This window comes from Bos grunniens, chromosome 15, assembly GCF_055505025.1.
Source record: "Bos grunniens cultivar Pamir isolate PY7600 chromosome 15, Bosgru_T2T1.0, whole genome shotgun sequence".
In the NCBI taxonomy this organism is placed as follows: Eukaryota; Metazoa; Chordata; class Mammalia; order Artiodactyla; family Bovidae; genus Bos; species Bos grunniens.
This window is the reverse complement of record NC_141179.1, coordinates 33,204,456-33,219,654: the sequence shown is the minus strand read 5'-3', so window position 1 is coordinate 33,219,654 and position 15,199 is coordinate 33,204,456. Positions and strand designations below refer to the sequence as shown.

The 15,199-nt window shown below is 41.1% G+C and overlaps 1 long non-coding RNA gene across 18 annotated transcripts in view; it reads left to right on the top strand.

The window, feature by feature from the left end:
• Positions 1 to 199: 199 nt before the first annotated feature.
• The window catches only part of LOC147357622 (uncharacterized), a 150,841-nt gene continuing 135,841 nt past the window's right edge, over positions 200 to 15,199 (top strand). For 3 of the 18 annotated variants that reach the window (XR_015141479.1, XR_015141483.1, XR_015141481.1), the window contains exons 1-2: positions 3,713 to 4,329; positions 5,122 to 5,177. This is a non-coding gene — a long non-coding RNA (uncharacterized LOC147357622). The other 15 variants (XR_015141487.1, XR_015141488.1, XR_015141476.1 and 12 more) reach the window with 13 other exon arrangements.

Sequence of the window (15,199 nt, the reverse complement as noted above, 5' to 3'; positions counted from 1 at the left end):
ACAGTTCTAAAGAATCTTGTTTGGTTTTCAGATGTGACTGGAGTGATTTGTGCCCGGATGCTTAGACTGGCCATCTGCTCAGAGGCTGCTCAGGAAGACCCACCCATGTGCTCACTCTCCTGCCGCAGACTAGCCTGCTCTGCCTGCAGCTGTGGGTTTCCAGGACCTTGTACGTATGCCACACTGTTTGAAGCCGAGCTTCAAGGAATCACGAGAACATTTGCCTGGACCCACTACACAACCTAAATGCAACATGAGCTGACCTTGTCTTACAGGAAGTGGGTCAGGGAACAGGCGTCTTCTTGGTGTAGAGCTGGCTTCCCAGGTGGCACTAGTGGTAAAGAACCCACCTGCCAATGCAGGAGACATAAGAGACGCAGGTTTGATCCCTGGGTCGGGAAGATCCCCTGGAGGAGGGCATGGCAGCCCACTCCAGTATTCTTGCCTGGAGAATCCCATGGACAGAGGAGCCTGGCGGGCTACAGTCCATGGGGTCACAGAGAGTCAGACACGACTGAAGCGACATAGCACACACACAAGTGTTTATCAGTTAAGGGGCGAAAGCCTCAGGCAGGTGAAGTACATATGTGAGGACAAGGGATTCAGAAAAATGAACAGCCCTTTCCGTTGAGAGGGTCTGCTGAGCCCTCAGGCTTCAGGACATCACCGCTGCTTCCTCTGTCTCAGGCTCAATGGCAGTGGGTCACCAGGTTCTTATGGGAGCTTTCATGAGGGTTAGAGTTCACTCATAAAAAGAAATGTTGTGAATCATCTAAATGTTTGAACAAGGATATATATGTTTCTTCATGGAACAGGCTTAGTTCAGCAACAAACTGACCTAGCTGACCTAAATCTAATACTCTGAGGAAGAAAACAGCCACCTACCCTAGAATACCGTCCAATCACTCAATTAGCCATGGATATTTTAAAGCACTTACCACCATTGCCTAGACTTAGGATAAGCAAATTTTGAAATAAAAAGAAAAGGATGAAGAAACATTAACCATGGTTTATGGAGCTCATAACCTAATGGAAGAGAAGACAGTCATACTTGAAATAACCTACACCAGACCGTAGGTGAAATTACAGAAATGAGGAGCAGAGATGATAAACAGATGCTGCAAAAGTCGTAAAAAAATCATCATTAGTCTTCTAGTTACTAAGCCTCTAAATTGGGATTACGTGTTGAAAACCCACATCCATTTCAGTCCCACACAGACACCTCAAAAATCCCTCTTACAGCCTCCTCTTTCTCCTTTCTGAACCTAACGTCAGCACCTTTAAGTCTTTATCAATTCATATTTAAGTTTTAAAAGCTCCTCATCTGTCTCCTTTTTGGCCTCTTTTCACTTCAATTCATGGGGAGTGCAAATTAAGCTTCAGAAAGCACGACTCCTCTGATCCTTTTCCTTCCCTGTCCAAAACTCTCCTGGATGCTAATTTCCAAATTGAAATAAAATAAAAATTTGAGGATTGGTTTGGAAGAAGAATCTAGGTTTGAGATCATCCGGGTTTAGTTCTAGGATGGTAACAGTGGAAAAGGGAAAGAAAGAAAGAAAAAGAGAAGCAAGATTTGATATTTGGAAGGTAGGGTGTGACAGCAAGTAGCATTACTAAGAACTTTGGGCTGAAATCTAGAAGACTGGAAGGTAGGCAGAGGGCAAATATAGAGAAGGGCACGTTTCCAAGAAGAGATGCTCAAGTGAAGAGATACAGAACTTTAGTAACATCATCCACAATCCGGAATGCACTGAATAGGACCTCTGAGGTGGTCAGTAGATGTTTGTTGAATGAATTAAAAAAAGAGTGAAGAGCCCTCTTAATTTTGTCATATTCATCACATTTTATCTTTACAACAACTCTGTTCAGTGGTTACTATTATTACCTCTGTGTTACTCATGTCTAAACCAAGCTCAGGGTAGATGTATGATTCTCCCAGGATCCCACAGTGATGAGTGGCAGTGCTCAAAAGTGAAGCCACGTCAGTGCAAGGTTGAAATCTATCTGTCATGATGCTCTCTGGAAATATCTGAGTCCAGCACACAAAAAAATTGGGGCTGGGAAGATAGGTCACAACTATCTGTGGGATTTGTTTACAAAAAGGTGATTGTTCCTAATTGAAGCCAGGACCATGAATGAGACCCTAGAGGACTGTTGTAAATGTCTTTGACCTGAGCAATGGAGAAGCCCAAACTTACAGATGGAAGGGAAGAAAGAGAAACCCCTGAGAACAGCAGAGAAAATCAGAGGAGAACCAACAGAAGAATAATGGAAGCAAGAGAGAGAGGGAATTTGTTGTAAACACAGGGTCCGCAAAGTCCAAAACAGCAGGAGTGTCTGAAGGGAATGAGGAGGCAGTATGGTTTGAGTGAAAGGGAGACACCTGGACCACAGCAGATCACGTGGGTTAAAACCAGCCATTGCTTTAACCTTGAGCAAGTTGCCTTACCTGTATGAAGTCTGTTGCTTATCAAATGGCCATCATACATGGAATAAAGGACCTAATTCCAGGCTTGGCATCATGGAGCAGATAGCTGACATTTATAAGGCACCAGGTACTGATCTAAGCATTCAACGTGTATAGATTCATTTAAGCCTTATAACAACCTTGCTGTGTGCATGCTAAGTCACTTCAGTAGTGTCCAACTCTGTGCCACCCTATGCACTATAGCCTGCCAGGCTCCTCTGTTCATAGGATTCTCCAGGCAAGAATACTGGAAAGGGTTGCCACTTCCTGCTCCAGGAGATCTTCCCAATCCAGGTGTCAAACCCACGTCTCTCAGGTCTCCTGCATTGGCAGGTGGGTTCTTCACCATCGGCACCACCTGGGAAACCCAACAACCTTGCTGCTGCTGCTGCTGCTAAGTTGCTTCAGATGTGTCCGACTCTGTGTGACCCCATAGACGGCAGCCCACCAGGCTCCCCTGTCCCTGGGATTCTCCAGGCAAGAACACTAGAGTGGGTTGCCATTTCCTTCTCCAATGCATGAAAGTGAAGTCACTCAGTCATGTCCGACTCTTAGCAACCTCATGGACTGCAGCCTACCAGGCTCCTCCATTCATGGGATTAGGCAAGAGTACTGGAGTGGGGTGCCATTGCCTTCTCTGAACAACCTTGCTGCTGCTAATGCTAAGTCACTTCAGTCGTGTCCGACTCTGTGCAGCCCCATAGACAGCAGCCCACCAGGCTCCCCCGTCCCTGGGATTTTCCAGGCAAGAACACTGGAGTGGGTTGCCATTTCCTTCTCCAATGCATGAAAGTGAAAAGTGAAAGTGAAGTCGCTCAGTCGTGTCCAACTCTTAGCGACCCCATGGACTGCAGCCCACCAAGCTCCTCCATCCATGGGATTTTCCAGGCAAGAGTACTGGAGTGGGGTGTCATTGCCTTCTCCGAACAACCTTGCTAGTTGGGTTCTATTGATGTCAGCTTCAATTTGTAAATGAGGAGACACAGGTTTAGAGAGTGTAAGTAATTCCGTAACAGCTTGTGAGTGGTAGAAGCTGGTGTTTAAACCCAACCATTCTGTTCCTGGAGTCTATGCTCTTAACCACCACGTTCTGCTGAACTTCATTGAATAAATTACCCCTAAGTCCTTTCCCTTCAAGAACAAGTGAGCTAGATTAATTTTTTAAAGTAGGAAGATTAAAAGTATTTAGGCCTGGGGTGAGCAAATGAAGTACTATAGGCCAAATATGGTGAGGCCCACAAGCTAATAATTTTTTTTCAAGTGGTTGAAAAAAATTTTTAATAATATTTTGAGACACGTTAAAATTATATACAATTCAAATTTTAATCTCCACCATTAAAGTTTTATTGGAACACAAGTATATCCATATATGTGTCTCTAGGCCCATTTTGTGCTATAGGAGCAATGCTGAATAATTGCGAGAGAGACCCTACAGCCTCCTAACCCTAAAATATTTACTATCTGACACTTTGCAGGAAAAGTTTGCTGATCCCCTACTGTAACCAAAAACTGGCAAATGAACAGAAGTAGATTTAAGAGCTTGAATTCCTCAGGATGTTGTTGTCCTCACCCCTCCTCTCAGTGCCTGGATGGACCGCTTCCACGCCTGCACTGCATTAGGAGGTGGGATGGGCGTGGGGAGGAAAGAAACCTCTGACCCAGTTGCTGCTGCTGCTAAGTCGCTTCAGTCGTGTCCGACTCTGTGCGACCCCAGAGACGGCGTTCGTTGCATTTCCTGGGTGGAGGAGGAAGGTGAAAGGATGCTCACTGGTGAAGATGAAGCTTTCCTTTTTCAGTCCTGAATCACAGCCAGTTGAGTTTATCCCTTTTTGGCCGCGGAATGGTAACTTTCAATGCCCATAGTAAGTTCAGACGCTCCAGTCAGGGGAGGAGAGGCCTAGCTAAGGCGCCTTAGAGGTGTCTTCTCCCAAGGCCTACATCAGGAGCCCAAAGACTGGACATGTCCCAGACGTCTACCTGCTCCTCTCTGGGGAATGACAGTGCCTCTAGGGCACAGTATGGGGTCGGGAGCCAGTTCACCTGGGTTCTAAGCTGAGATTTGTCCGCAAACCTCCAGCATGATGGCACCAAGCGGATTTCTTCCCTTCCACCTTGCTTAACATAACTAAATGGAAGTCAGTTGCTTATCAGCTTCTTCAGTGTGTTCATGCATTCAGCCTATAAGGTAACAGGTAAACAAGAGGGTGATAAAAATGACAGGAATGTTTTTGCTTTTTTTAAAATTTTCTGAAATTGTGGCAGTATATCTACGAATGCTCACTTCAGTTGTGTCTGACTCTTTGTGACCCCATGGACTATAGCCCGCCAGGCTCCTCTGTCCATGGGGACTCTCCAGGCAAGAATACTGGAGTGGGTTGCCAAGCCCTTCTGCAGGGGATCTTCCTGACTCAGGAATAAAATTCCACATCACTTAGGTCTCCTGCATTCGCCAACAGGTTCTTTACCACTCTAGCCCCATCTTATAACGTAACATTTACCATTTTAACCGTGTTTAAGGGAACAGTTCTGTGACATTAAGCACACTCACACTGTTGTATAACCATCACCACTGTCCATCTCCAGAATTATTTTGTCTTCCCCAGCTGAAACTCTGTAGCCGCTAAACAGAAACTCCCTGTTTTTCCTCCCTCCAGAGACCAACAACCATCTCTTCCTGTCACTTTGAATTAGACTTCTCTGGATATCTCAGGTAAGTGGATCCATTCATTATATGTCCTTTTGCATCTGGCTCATTTCATTTAGAATGATGTCTTTAATGTTCAGCCATGTTGTAGCACGTGTCCGTTTCTTTGCTTTTTAAGGCTTATCAAATATAATGCTGGTATTTGATTTATATAATTTTGTTTATCCATTCATCTGGCAGTGGACACGACAGTTTTCTGTGTTTTGGTTGCTGTGAATATAATGCCGCTATAAACATGAGCATAAAAATATCTAAGTCTCTGATTTCACTTCTTTTGGATATATATCCCAAAGCGGAATTGTTGGGTCATGTGGTAACTCTTTTTAATTTTTGGTGAAACCACACTGTTTCATAATGGCTGCACCATTTTGCATTCCCACAAGCAGCGCACAATTTCCCCACATCCTTGCCAATAATTCTTCTTTTCTTTTTTGTTTTTTATGTTTATTTTAATAGTAGCCATCTTGATGGGTGTAAAGTGGTATTTCATTGTAGATTTGTAATTTCCTTGGGATATTTAGCATCTTCTTGTGTGCTTATTGGCCAATTGTATGTCTTCTTTAGAGAAATGTATCTGTTCAACTTGTTGCCCATTTTTAAATTGGATTGTTTTCGGTGACTGTTGAGTTGTCAGAGTTCTTTCTACCTTCTGAATATTAACCTTTTATCAGACATATGACATGTAAATATTTTTTCCATTCCACGGGTTGCCTTTCACTCTGTTGATAGTGTTCTTTGTGTAAAACTTTTTGATTTTGATATAGTCCAATTTATCTATTTTTCTTATAGTTATTGCCTGTGTTTCTGGTATTATATCCAAGAAATTATTTGCCAAATCCAATGTTTTGAAGCTTTTCTCCTGTGTTTACTTCTAAGAGTTTTATGATTTTAGCTCTTACATTTAGGTCTTTATTCCATTTTGGATTGATTTTTATTTAAGGTATAAGGTAAGTGTTCAATTTCATTCTTTTGCACATGGATGTTCAGTTTCCCTAACAACATTTGTTGAAAACGATGTCCTTTCTCCACTGAATGGTCTTGGCACTCTTATCAAAGATTTTTGACCGTACATGTAAGGGTTTATTTCTGAGTCAGCTTGAGTTTTGATATTAGCAGACATGTCTCTTCAATCAAGACCTAAGTTGTATAAACTTCCCAACAGATGATCTAATTAAAGAATCAATGCATTCACCCTATTAGAACCTTGATTGTAGCTCATCTCGTGTTAGAATTTCAAATTCATGAATCTGTATCACCACTAGGTTGTGAGTTCCCAAAGAACAAGAACTCTTATAACTCAAATTTAAACTTAATCTGTATGTATTGTTTGTCTGTTATGTGTCTGGTATTATGACAACAGTCATGATAAATAAACTTTATTTAAGAGCTTGCAAATTAGTAAACATATGGATTTTTTTTGTAAGAAAACTACTCCAAAAGATACAGTAGGATACAAACATGGGCGTGGTGACATCCAGTGTCCAGCGTGGTTCAGTAGCTGCGTCTTGGAGAAGAGAGAGAACTTTCTCAGAAGTGGTCATACTTCTACTGTGTTTTGAAGAATGACTAAGAGTTTGCCTGATTTAAAAGGCAGAGGTCATAGGGACATTCAAAACAGAAGAATGTCCCACACCTGTGGATTTGGAGTGTGGGCCAGCACCATGGTCGTTGGAAGACTGCTACATATATTACAAGGCCAAGGGGGTGGGAGAAGAGCCTAAAGGTGTAGGCAAGTGACCAGGCCCAGAACTTAAACTTTATTGTGAGTGTGATTGGGAGGACTTACATGTCTGACCCTTAGACTGGTTCTTAGCGCCTATCATTGTTTATTGAACTGATTTTAGTCTACAGAACAGTGCTTTGTGTTTCTTTTCCTTCTCAAACATTTCCTCTTTCTCTTTTTTTCTCCTTTCCTTTTTTTCCCCCTTTTCTCTCTTTCTAATATGATTTTGATGGCTTCACTATTTTTTCTTGGATCAACGTCTCAACTACAGAGGAATATAAACTATACCGGGGCTTGAATTTAGACAAAAAACAACAACAAAAAAGTGAACTCTTAGGAGAAATCATTGAAACTACTTAGGTTAGGCTCAGCTGAACTTCCAAATGTGTTTCAAATTAGGTCGTCTCAACCATGACTGCAAGTTCAAAACATTCAAAGCAACCTTATTGGAATTGGAACAAGGCATATTTGGTTTCCTCTAAAGGATTTTTAAAAGTGGAGTTAAGAGCAGAGATCTCAAATGTAAAAATACATGAAAAGAAAGCCCGTAAGCAAATTGTCCTCATAACAAATGGCATTAAAACTTCCAAAGTCTCAAAAGCCGTGGTCTCTTAGGAACATCTCACTTGTTGGAACAAAGCCCGTGCAGCGCCCTGATTTATCTGCGCAGGGCCGGTCAGGTCCAAGTGAGCCGAGGAAGCATTTGGAACCATCAAAACACATGAAAAGTCTAGGAACTCAGGTTTTGCTCTTATTTTATACAACATACAAGCAAACTGGGTAGTCTATTTTCTTACCAGCACAGAGAGGAATAGTATATATAGGTCACCACAAGAGAGATGTCTAGAAATGGGCCCAAGCTCAAGGATTCTTTTGAGGGGGAAAAAAAAAAGTGTTGGTTTGACAAGGAGAAGACAAAAAAATTCAAAATGAAAAGCTACAAACTACAGAAGAAAACCCACATGCAACATATAAAGCATCCTTGAATTATTTAGTAAGGAAAGAGGCCTATACCCCTCAGGAGTCTCTAGCCCATTGCCAAAGGAAGGCACAGAATCAAAACTGATATTCACGACTCCTTACCTTCATACAGTTATACCCGTACTTTAAAAATTTAGGCCCACAAACTAGTAAAAATGAGCTCGTCTAGAAAACTTACTTCTGCAGAGGTGACTACCTCATTCTGCCATGGTGCCAGTTAAATGAAGCATCAGATCACCTCATCTAATATTAGCATAATTGCCTACTTAAACCAAAAACCTTTATAATTAGAGACCTTATATAATTTTCCCATAGGATAAAATATGATCTTAGTCAAGTCTCAGTCTCCTTATCTAAAAAATGATGAGGATACTAAGTATGTCATAGATTTGTTTTGAAGACAGAAAGAAATAATTAATGTATGATAACCAACAATTTACATAGTCAATACTTCATAAGTGCTAAATATGACTACTGCTGGCACAACTATTGTTGCTCTTTTAAAAAATTTTTATTAATTTATTTTTTGATTGTGCTGGGTCATCATTGTTTTGTGTGGGCTTTCTCTAGTTGAGGCGAGTGGAGGCTACTCTTCTCATGGCCATGGCTTCTCTTCTGGAGCACAGGCTCTAGGCACAGGCTTCAGCAGTTGCAGCTCACGGGCTTAATAGTTGCAGCTCATGAGCTCTGGAGCACAGACTCTGTAGTTGTAGTGCATGGGCTTCGTTGCTCTGTGGCATGCAGAATCTTAGTTCCACAAGCAGGAATCAAACCTGCACTGGCAGGCGGATTCTTATCCCCTGTGCCACCAGGGAAGTCCTGTTGTTGATCTCACAGGACTGTACCTGGGTTCTTATCCTGACTCCACCATTTATGACTCCATGTACATAAGTTTGAGCAAACTCTGGGAGATAGTAAAGAACAGGGAAGCCTGGCATGCTGCAGTTCATGGGGTCGCAAAGAGTCGGACACAACTTAGTGACTGAACAATAGCAACAACAATTTATGAGCTATAAGATCTTGAAAAACTCACTCTACTACTTTCTGCTTCAGTATTCTCATCTGAAAAATGAAAACAAGTTATGTAATATCTAGCTCAGGGGTTGCTACAAGGATTAAATGTGATACTATTAAATGAAACTATTAAATGAAACACACTTAAGTTAGGGCCAGGCATAGAGTAAGAATTTAAGAATTTAAATAGTATTATCTGTAATTATAATACAGAGAATTATAATACAGTCTCTTCAACAGAAGAAGCTGAAGTTGAACTGTTCTATGAAGACCTACAGAACCTTCTAGAACGAACACCAAAAAAAAACTGTCCTTTTCATTTACAGGGGACTGGAATGCAAAAGTAGGAAGTCAAGAGCTACCTGGAGTAACAGGCAAATTTGGCCTTGGAGTACAAAATGAAAGAGGACAATGGCTAACGGAGTTTTGCCAAGAGAATGCACTGGTCACAGCAAACACCATCTTCCAACAAGATGAGAAGACTACACACGGTCATCACCAGATGGTCAACACCGAAATCAGATTGACTATATTCTTTGCAGCCAAAGATGGAGAAGCTCTATACGGTCAGCAAAGACAAGACTGGGAGCTGACTGTGGCTCATATCATAAACTCCTTATTGCAAAATTTAGACTTAAAGTAGGGAAAACCACTAGATCATTCAGGTATGACAGAAATCAAATCCCTTACGATTATACAGTAGAAGTGAGAATTAGATTTAAGGGGTTAGATCTGATGGACAGAGTGCCTGAAGAACTATGGACGGAGGTTTGTGACATTGTACGGGAGGCACGGATCAAGACCATCCCAAGAAAAAGAAATGCAAAAAGGCAAAATGGTTGTCTGAGGAGGCCTTACAAATAGCTGAGAAGAGAAGAGAAGCTAAAGGCAAAGGAGAAAAGGAAAGATATACCTATTTGAATGCAGAGTTCCAAAGAATAGCAAGGAGAGATAATAACACCTTCTTCAGTGATCAATGCAAAGAAATAGAGGAAAATAATAGAATGGGAAAGACTAGAGATCTCTGCAATAACATTAGAGATATCAAGGGAACTTTTCATGCAAAGATGGCCACAATAAAGGACAGAAATTGTATGGATCTAACAGAAGCAGAAGATATTAAGAAGAGGTGGCAAGAATACACAGAAGAACTATACAAAAAAGATCTTTATGACCCAGATAATCATGATATTGTGATCACTTACCTAGAACCAGACATCCTGGAATGCAAAGCCATGTGGGCCTTAGGAAGCATCACTATGAACAAAGCTAGTAGAGGTGATGGAATTCCAGTTGAGCTGTTTCAAATCCTGAAAGATGATTCTGTGAAAGTGCTGCACTCAATATGCCAGCAAATTTGGAAAACTCAGCAATGGCCACAGGACTGGAAAAGGTCAGTTTTCATTCCAATCACAAATAATGTTCAATTGCACTCGTCTCACACACTAGCAAAGTAATGCTCAAAATTCTCCAAGCCAAGCTTCAATAGTATGTGAACCGTGAACTTCCAGATGTTCAAGCTGGATTTAGGAAAGGTGGAGGAACCAGAGATCAAATTGCCAACATCCGTTGGATCATTGAAAAAGCAAGAGAGTTCCAGAAAAACATCTACTTCTGTTGTATTGACTATGCCAAAGCCTTTGACTGTGTGAATCACAACAAACTGTGGAAAATTCTTAAAGAGATGGGAGTACCAGACCACCTGACCTGCCTCCTGAGAAATCTGTATGCAGGTCAAGAAACAACAGTTAGAACCAGATATGAAACAATGGTCTGGTTCCAAATTATGAAAGGAGTACATCAAGGTTGTATATTATCACCCTGCTTATTTAACTTACATGCAGAGTACATCATGCAAAATGCCAGGCTTGATGAAGCACAAGCTGGAATCAAGACTGCAGGGAGAAATATCAATAACCTCAGATGTGCAGATGACACTACCCTTATGGCAGAAGGCGAAGAGGAACTAAAGAGCCTCTAGATGAAAGTGAAAGAGGAGAGTGAAAAAGTTGGCTTAAAATTCAACATTCGGAAAACTAAGATCATGGCATCTGGTCCTATCACTTCATGGCAAATAGATGGGGAAACAGTGGAAACAGTGGCTGACTTTATTTTTTGGGCTCCAAAATCATTGCAGATGGTGATTGCAGCCATGAAATTAATAAACAAATGGGACCTAATTAAAATTAAAAGCTTCTCTACAACAAAGGAAACTATAAGCAAGGTGAAAGACAGCCTTCAGAATAGGAGAAAATAATAGCAAATGAAGCAACTGACAACTAATCTCAAAAATATACAAGCAACTCCTGCAGCTCAATTCCAGAAAAATAAACGACCCAATAAAAAAATGGGCCAAAGAACTAAATAGACATTTCTCTAAAGAAGACATACAGATGGCTAACAAACACATGAAAAGATGCTCAACATCACTCATTATCAGAGAAATGCAAATCAAAACCACAATGAGGTACCATTTCACGCCAGTCAGAATGGCTGTGATCCAAAAGTCTACAAGAAATAAATGCTGGAGAGGGTGTGGAGAAAAGGGAACCCTCTTACACTGTTGGTGGGAATGCAAACTAGCACAGTCACTATGGAGAACAGTGTGGAGATTCCTTAAAAAACTGGAAATAGAACTGCCTTATGACCCAGCAATCCCACTGCTGGGCATACACACTGAGGAAACCAGAATTGAAAGAGACACATGTACCCCAATGTTCATCACAGCACTGTTTATAATAGCCAGGACATGGAAGCAACCTAGATGTCCATCAGCAGATGAATGGATAAGAAAGCTGTGGTACGTATACACAATGGAGTATTACTCAGCCATTAAAAAGAATATATTTGAATCAGTTCTAAAGAGGTGGATGAAACTGGAGCCTATTATACAGAGTGAAGTAAGCCAAAAAGAAAAACACCAATACAGTATACTAACACATATATATGGAATTTAGAAAGACGGTAAGGATAACCCTGTATGCGAGACAGCAAAAGAGATACAGATGTATAGAACAGTCTTTTGGACTCTGTGGGAGAGGGAGAGGGTGGGATGATTTGGGAGAATGGCATTGAAGCATGTATAATATCATATATGAAACATATCACCAGTCCAGGTTCGATACAGGATGCTTGGGGTTGGTGCACTGAGATGACCCAGAGGGATGGTACAGGGAGGGAGGTGGGAGGGGGGTTCAGAATTGTGAACACGTGTACACCCGTGGTGGATTCATGTTGATATATGGCAAAACCAATACAATATTGTAAAGTAAAAAAAAAAAACAAAAAACTCAATATTAAAAAAAATGACGCTTACTCCTTGGAAGGAAAGCTATGAGCAACTTAGATAACATATTAAATAGCAGAGACATTATTTTGCCAACAAAGATCTGTCTAGTCAAAGCCATAGTTTTTCCAGTAGTCATGTATGGATGCGAGAGTTGAACTGTAAAGAAAACCGAGCACTGTGGTGTTGGAGAAGACTCTTGAGAGTCCCTTGGACTGCAAGGAGATCCAACCAGTCACTCCTAAAGGAAATCAGTTCTGAGTATTCATTGGAAGGATTGATGCTGAAGCTGAAACTCCAATACTTTGGCCACTTGTGGCAAAGAACTGACTCCTTGGAAAAGACCCTGATGCTAGGAAAGATTGAAGGCAGGAGGAGAAGGGGACAACAGAGGATGAGATGGTTGGATGGCATCACCTATCAATGGACATGAGTTTGAGTAAGCTCTGGGAGCTGGTGATGGACAGGAAGGCCTGGCGTGCTGCAATCCATGGGGTCGCAAAGAGTCGGACACGACTGAGTGACTGAACTGACTGATGATCTGTAATTATTACTGCTGCCATTGTTAGACTCCATTTTCCTTTTAAGAATGCTTGTTCTCAAAGAGTAGTTTGGGTATGCATGGTGGTCCCTGTTGCAGGCAGCCCAGGGGTCCAAACTGTTTTCATAGTAACTGTAAAATATTGTGTGTATTTTTCACTCCTTGAATATACAGTGTGAGGTTACCCAAAACAATATGAAGTTTGATATCTTAAGTGAAATGCAGTCACACATCTGAATCACACACACATTTGCAAAACTGTGAAACAATGTTCTCTATTGTTTTTAGCAAAATATATTTTTCCAAAAATATGTTTTAGGGAAACCTATAATGGGTTTATTGTCATTATTTTTAAGTGAGTCAATCTTAATGCTTAATTTTAATTTTGAATACGGTAAATATTGATAGATATAATCCACAGAAAGGAAAATTCTTCAGGTATCTCTTAGAGGGTTAAGGGTCCTGATACAGCACAGTTTGAGAACCACTGTCTTAGCACATAAAGCTTCAGAGTTGTTGGCATCCTTCAAGATCACTTTCTTGAGATTTGAGCAGAGGTAGAATCAAGTCTCAACCAAAGTTTTTGATAATGAAACCTGTTGATAATTATAATATGTCACCCTCCAAGGGTTGTAGAACTCCTACATGGGGAGGGGGCCAATGGTTATTACAATGCTTTTGTAGTTGAGTATGATTGCAGACTCCTGTGTGGCTAACTTAACAAGACTACCCTCGACAATGTATTCAATGCTATACATGTTTTTCAATGTTTTAAATTCTATTCCATGTGGCCAACCACTGCAGCATTGAATTCACAGGCAGTTCTCATCTGGTGATTAAGAGGAGGCACCTAGTGTTAATACTCGAGTTATGGCTTTAGAGTCCAAACCGATTCCCATCACGGGTTTTCAGTCTCAAATGTCAGGCGAGAATTCTCACCCATTTGTAAGCCACTTTAAATACGCTTCTCAGGACTTCAAGAACTAATCCCTGAAGAAACTGGGTCAGGTTCTTCCCAATCCTGTCCCCATACCACAGATAGCTAAGCTTCAGTCTTAAGGAAATACTCTGGAACACCAGGGCATACTTAAAGGAGGGAAAATAAACAGGGACAGACTTGCACAGAAGAAGACATATGTGGTCTCTCTTCCAATAAGCATTTGATACTTGAGTGTATTTCACTGGAACAAATTGGTTTAAGTATGTACGATTCCAACTTAGGGTTCCCACCATTGTTCTGATGAAAAGTTGACACTTGCTATGTTAAGACCTTTTGTCTCAGAGGCTTCAGATTTTTGCACACATATACACATGCCTATATAATGCATTTGGTTGGGTTGGACTGAAATCTTCAGTAGTAATTCAAAGAGTTTGGCTTATGGGGCAATGTCACAGGTTTACATGCATTATGCAGAATTTTCTGCTAAGTGCAATCAGTTTTTGGAAATTAAATTGGTTTATTTCAATCCAATGCTTATTTGACATAAATGTCACATTTATGCTGAAGAGTCATATCATTCTTCTATTCCTGCTCCAATAATGTTAATTCTTAAAGTGTTACTGTACATAGGCTGTGACTACAGGATGCCAAATATCCATCTGGAGATAAGAAACCTTTATTTTATTATCCCAATGTTCCTAAATCTAATATTTGAGAAGATGGAGTTAAATTACCTGGATGTTTAACTAGTTTCATTTATGGCTAGATGCCGCAGTGTTGTTGAAAAACAGAAATACGTGAAATAATATGAAATGAAAATCATTTTCCCCGAACTGTATGGCACCACAGAAATAAACAACCCTCCTCCAATATTTTGCTCAATTTAATAATCTCAACCAAATGTTATCAGATCAGTTTGTGTGCGGAACACAATGTGCCAAACAAAATAAATTGACTATTTTACTGTTGAAATAATGTGAAAAGAGCGTGGGTTTGGGGAAAGGAGCATTGGGTTAGGCGAAGGCGGTTCCGTTCTCTCCTCCTGCAGGGAGTGTTTGAGCAGATCTGGCTGTTTCTAGCAACGGAGCAGGGACACTGGTCCTCTTATCTTTGGCTCCTCCTGTGATGCCCTCAACCCAGCCAGCCCTGTGGTTTGGAATAAAGGCATACAAGGTAGTGCTTGCTACTCACTTAGAGAAAAGGATTCTTCCTCCCTCAGTTTCCCAGCTCATGTCTTAGCGCACACTGGAAATACTCCAGGCTTTAGGGATAATCTATTCGTTGACTCCTCCTCACCACTTTTAAAAATTTTGTAAATATATTTATCTATTATCTTGTTTATTTAGGTGCATCAGGTCTTAGCTGTGGCATGCTGGATCTTTTGTTGCGGCACACAGGCTTCTCTAGTTGCATAGCACAGGCTCTAGAGCTCATGGGCTTAGCTGCCCCATGGCATGTGGAATCTTAGTTCCCCAACCAGAGATGGAACCCACATCCCCTGCATTGCAAGGTAGATTCTTAACCACTGGACCACTAGGGCAGT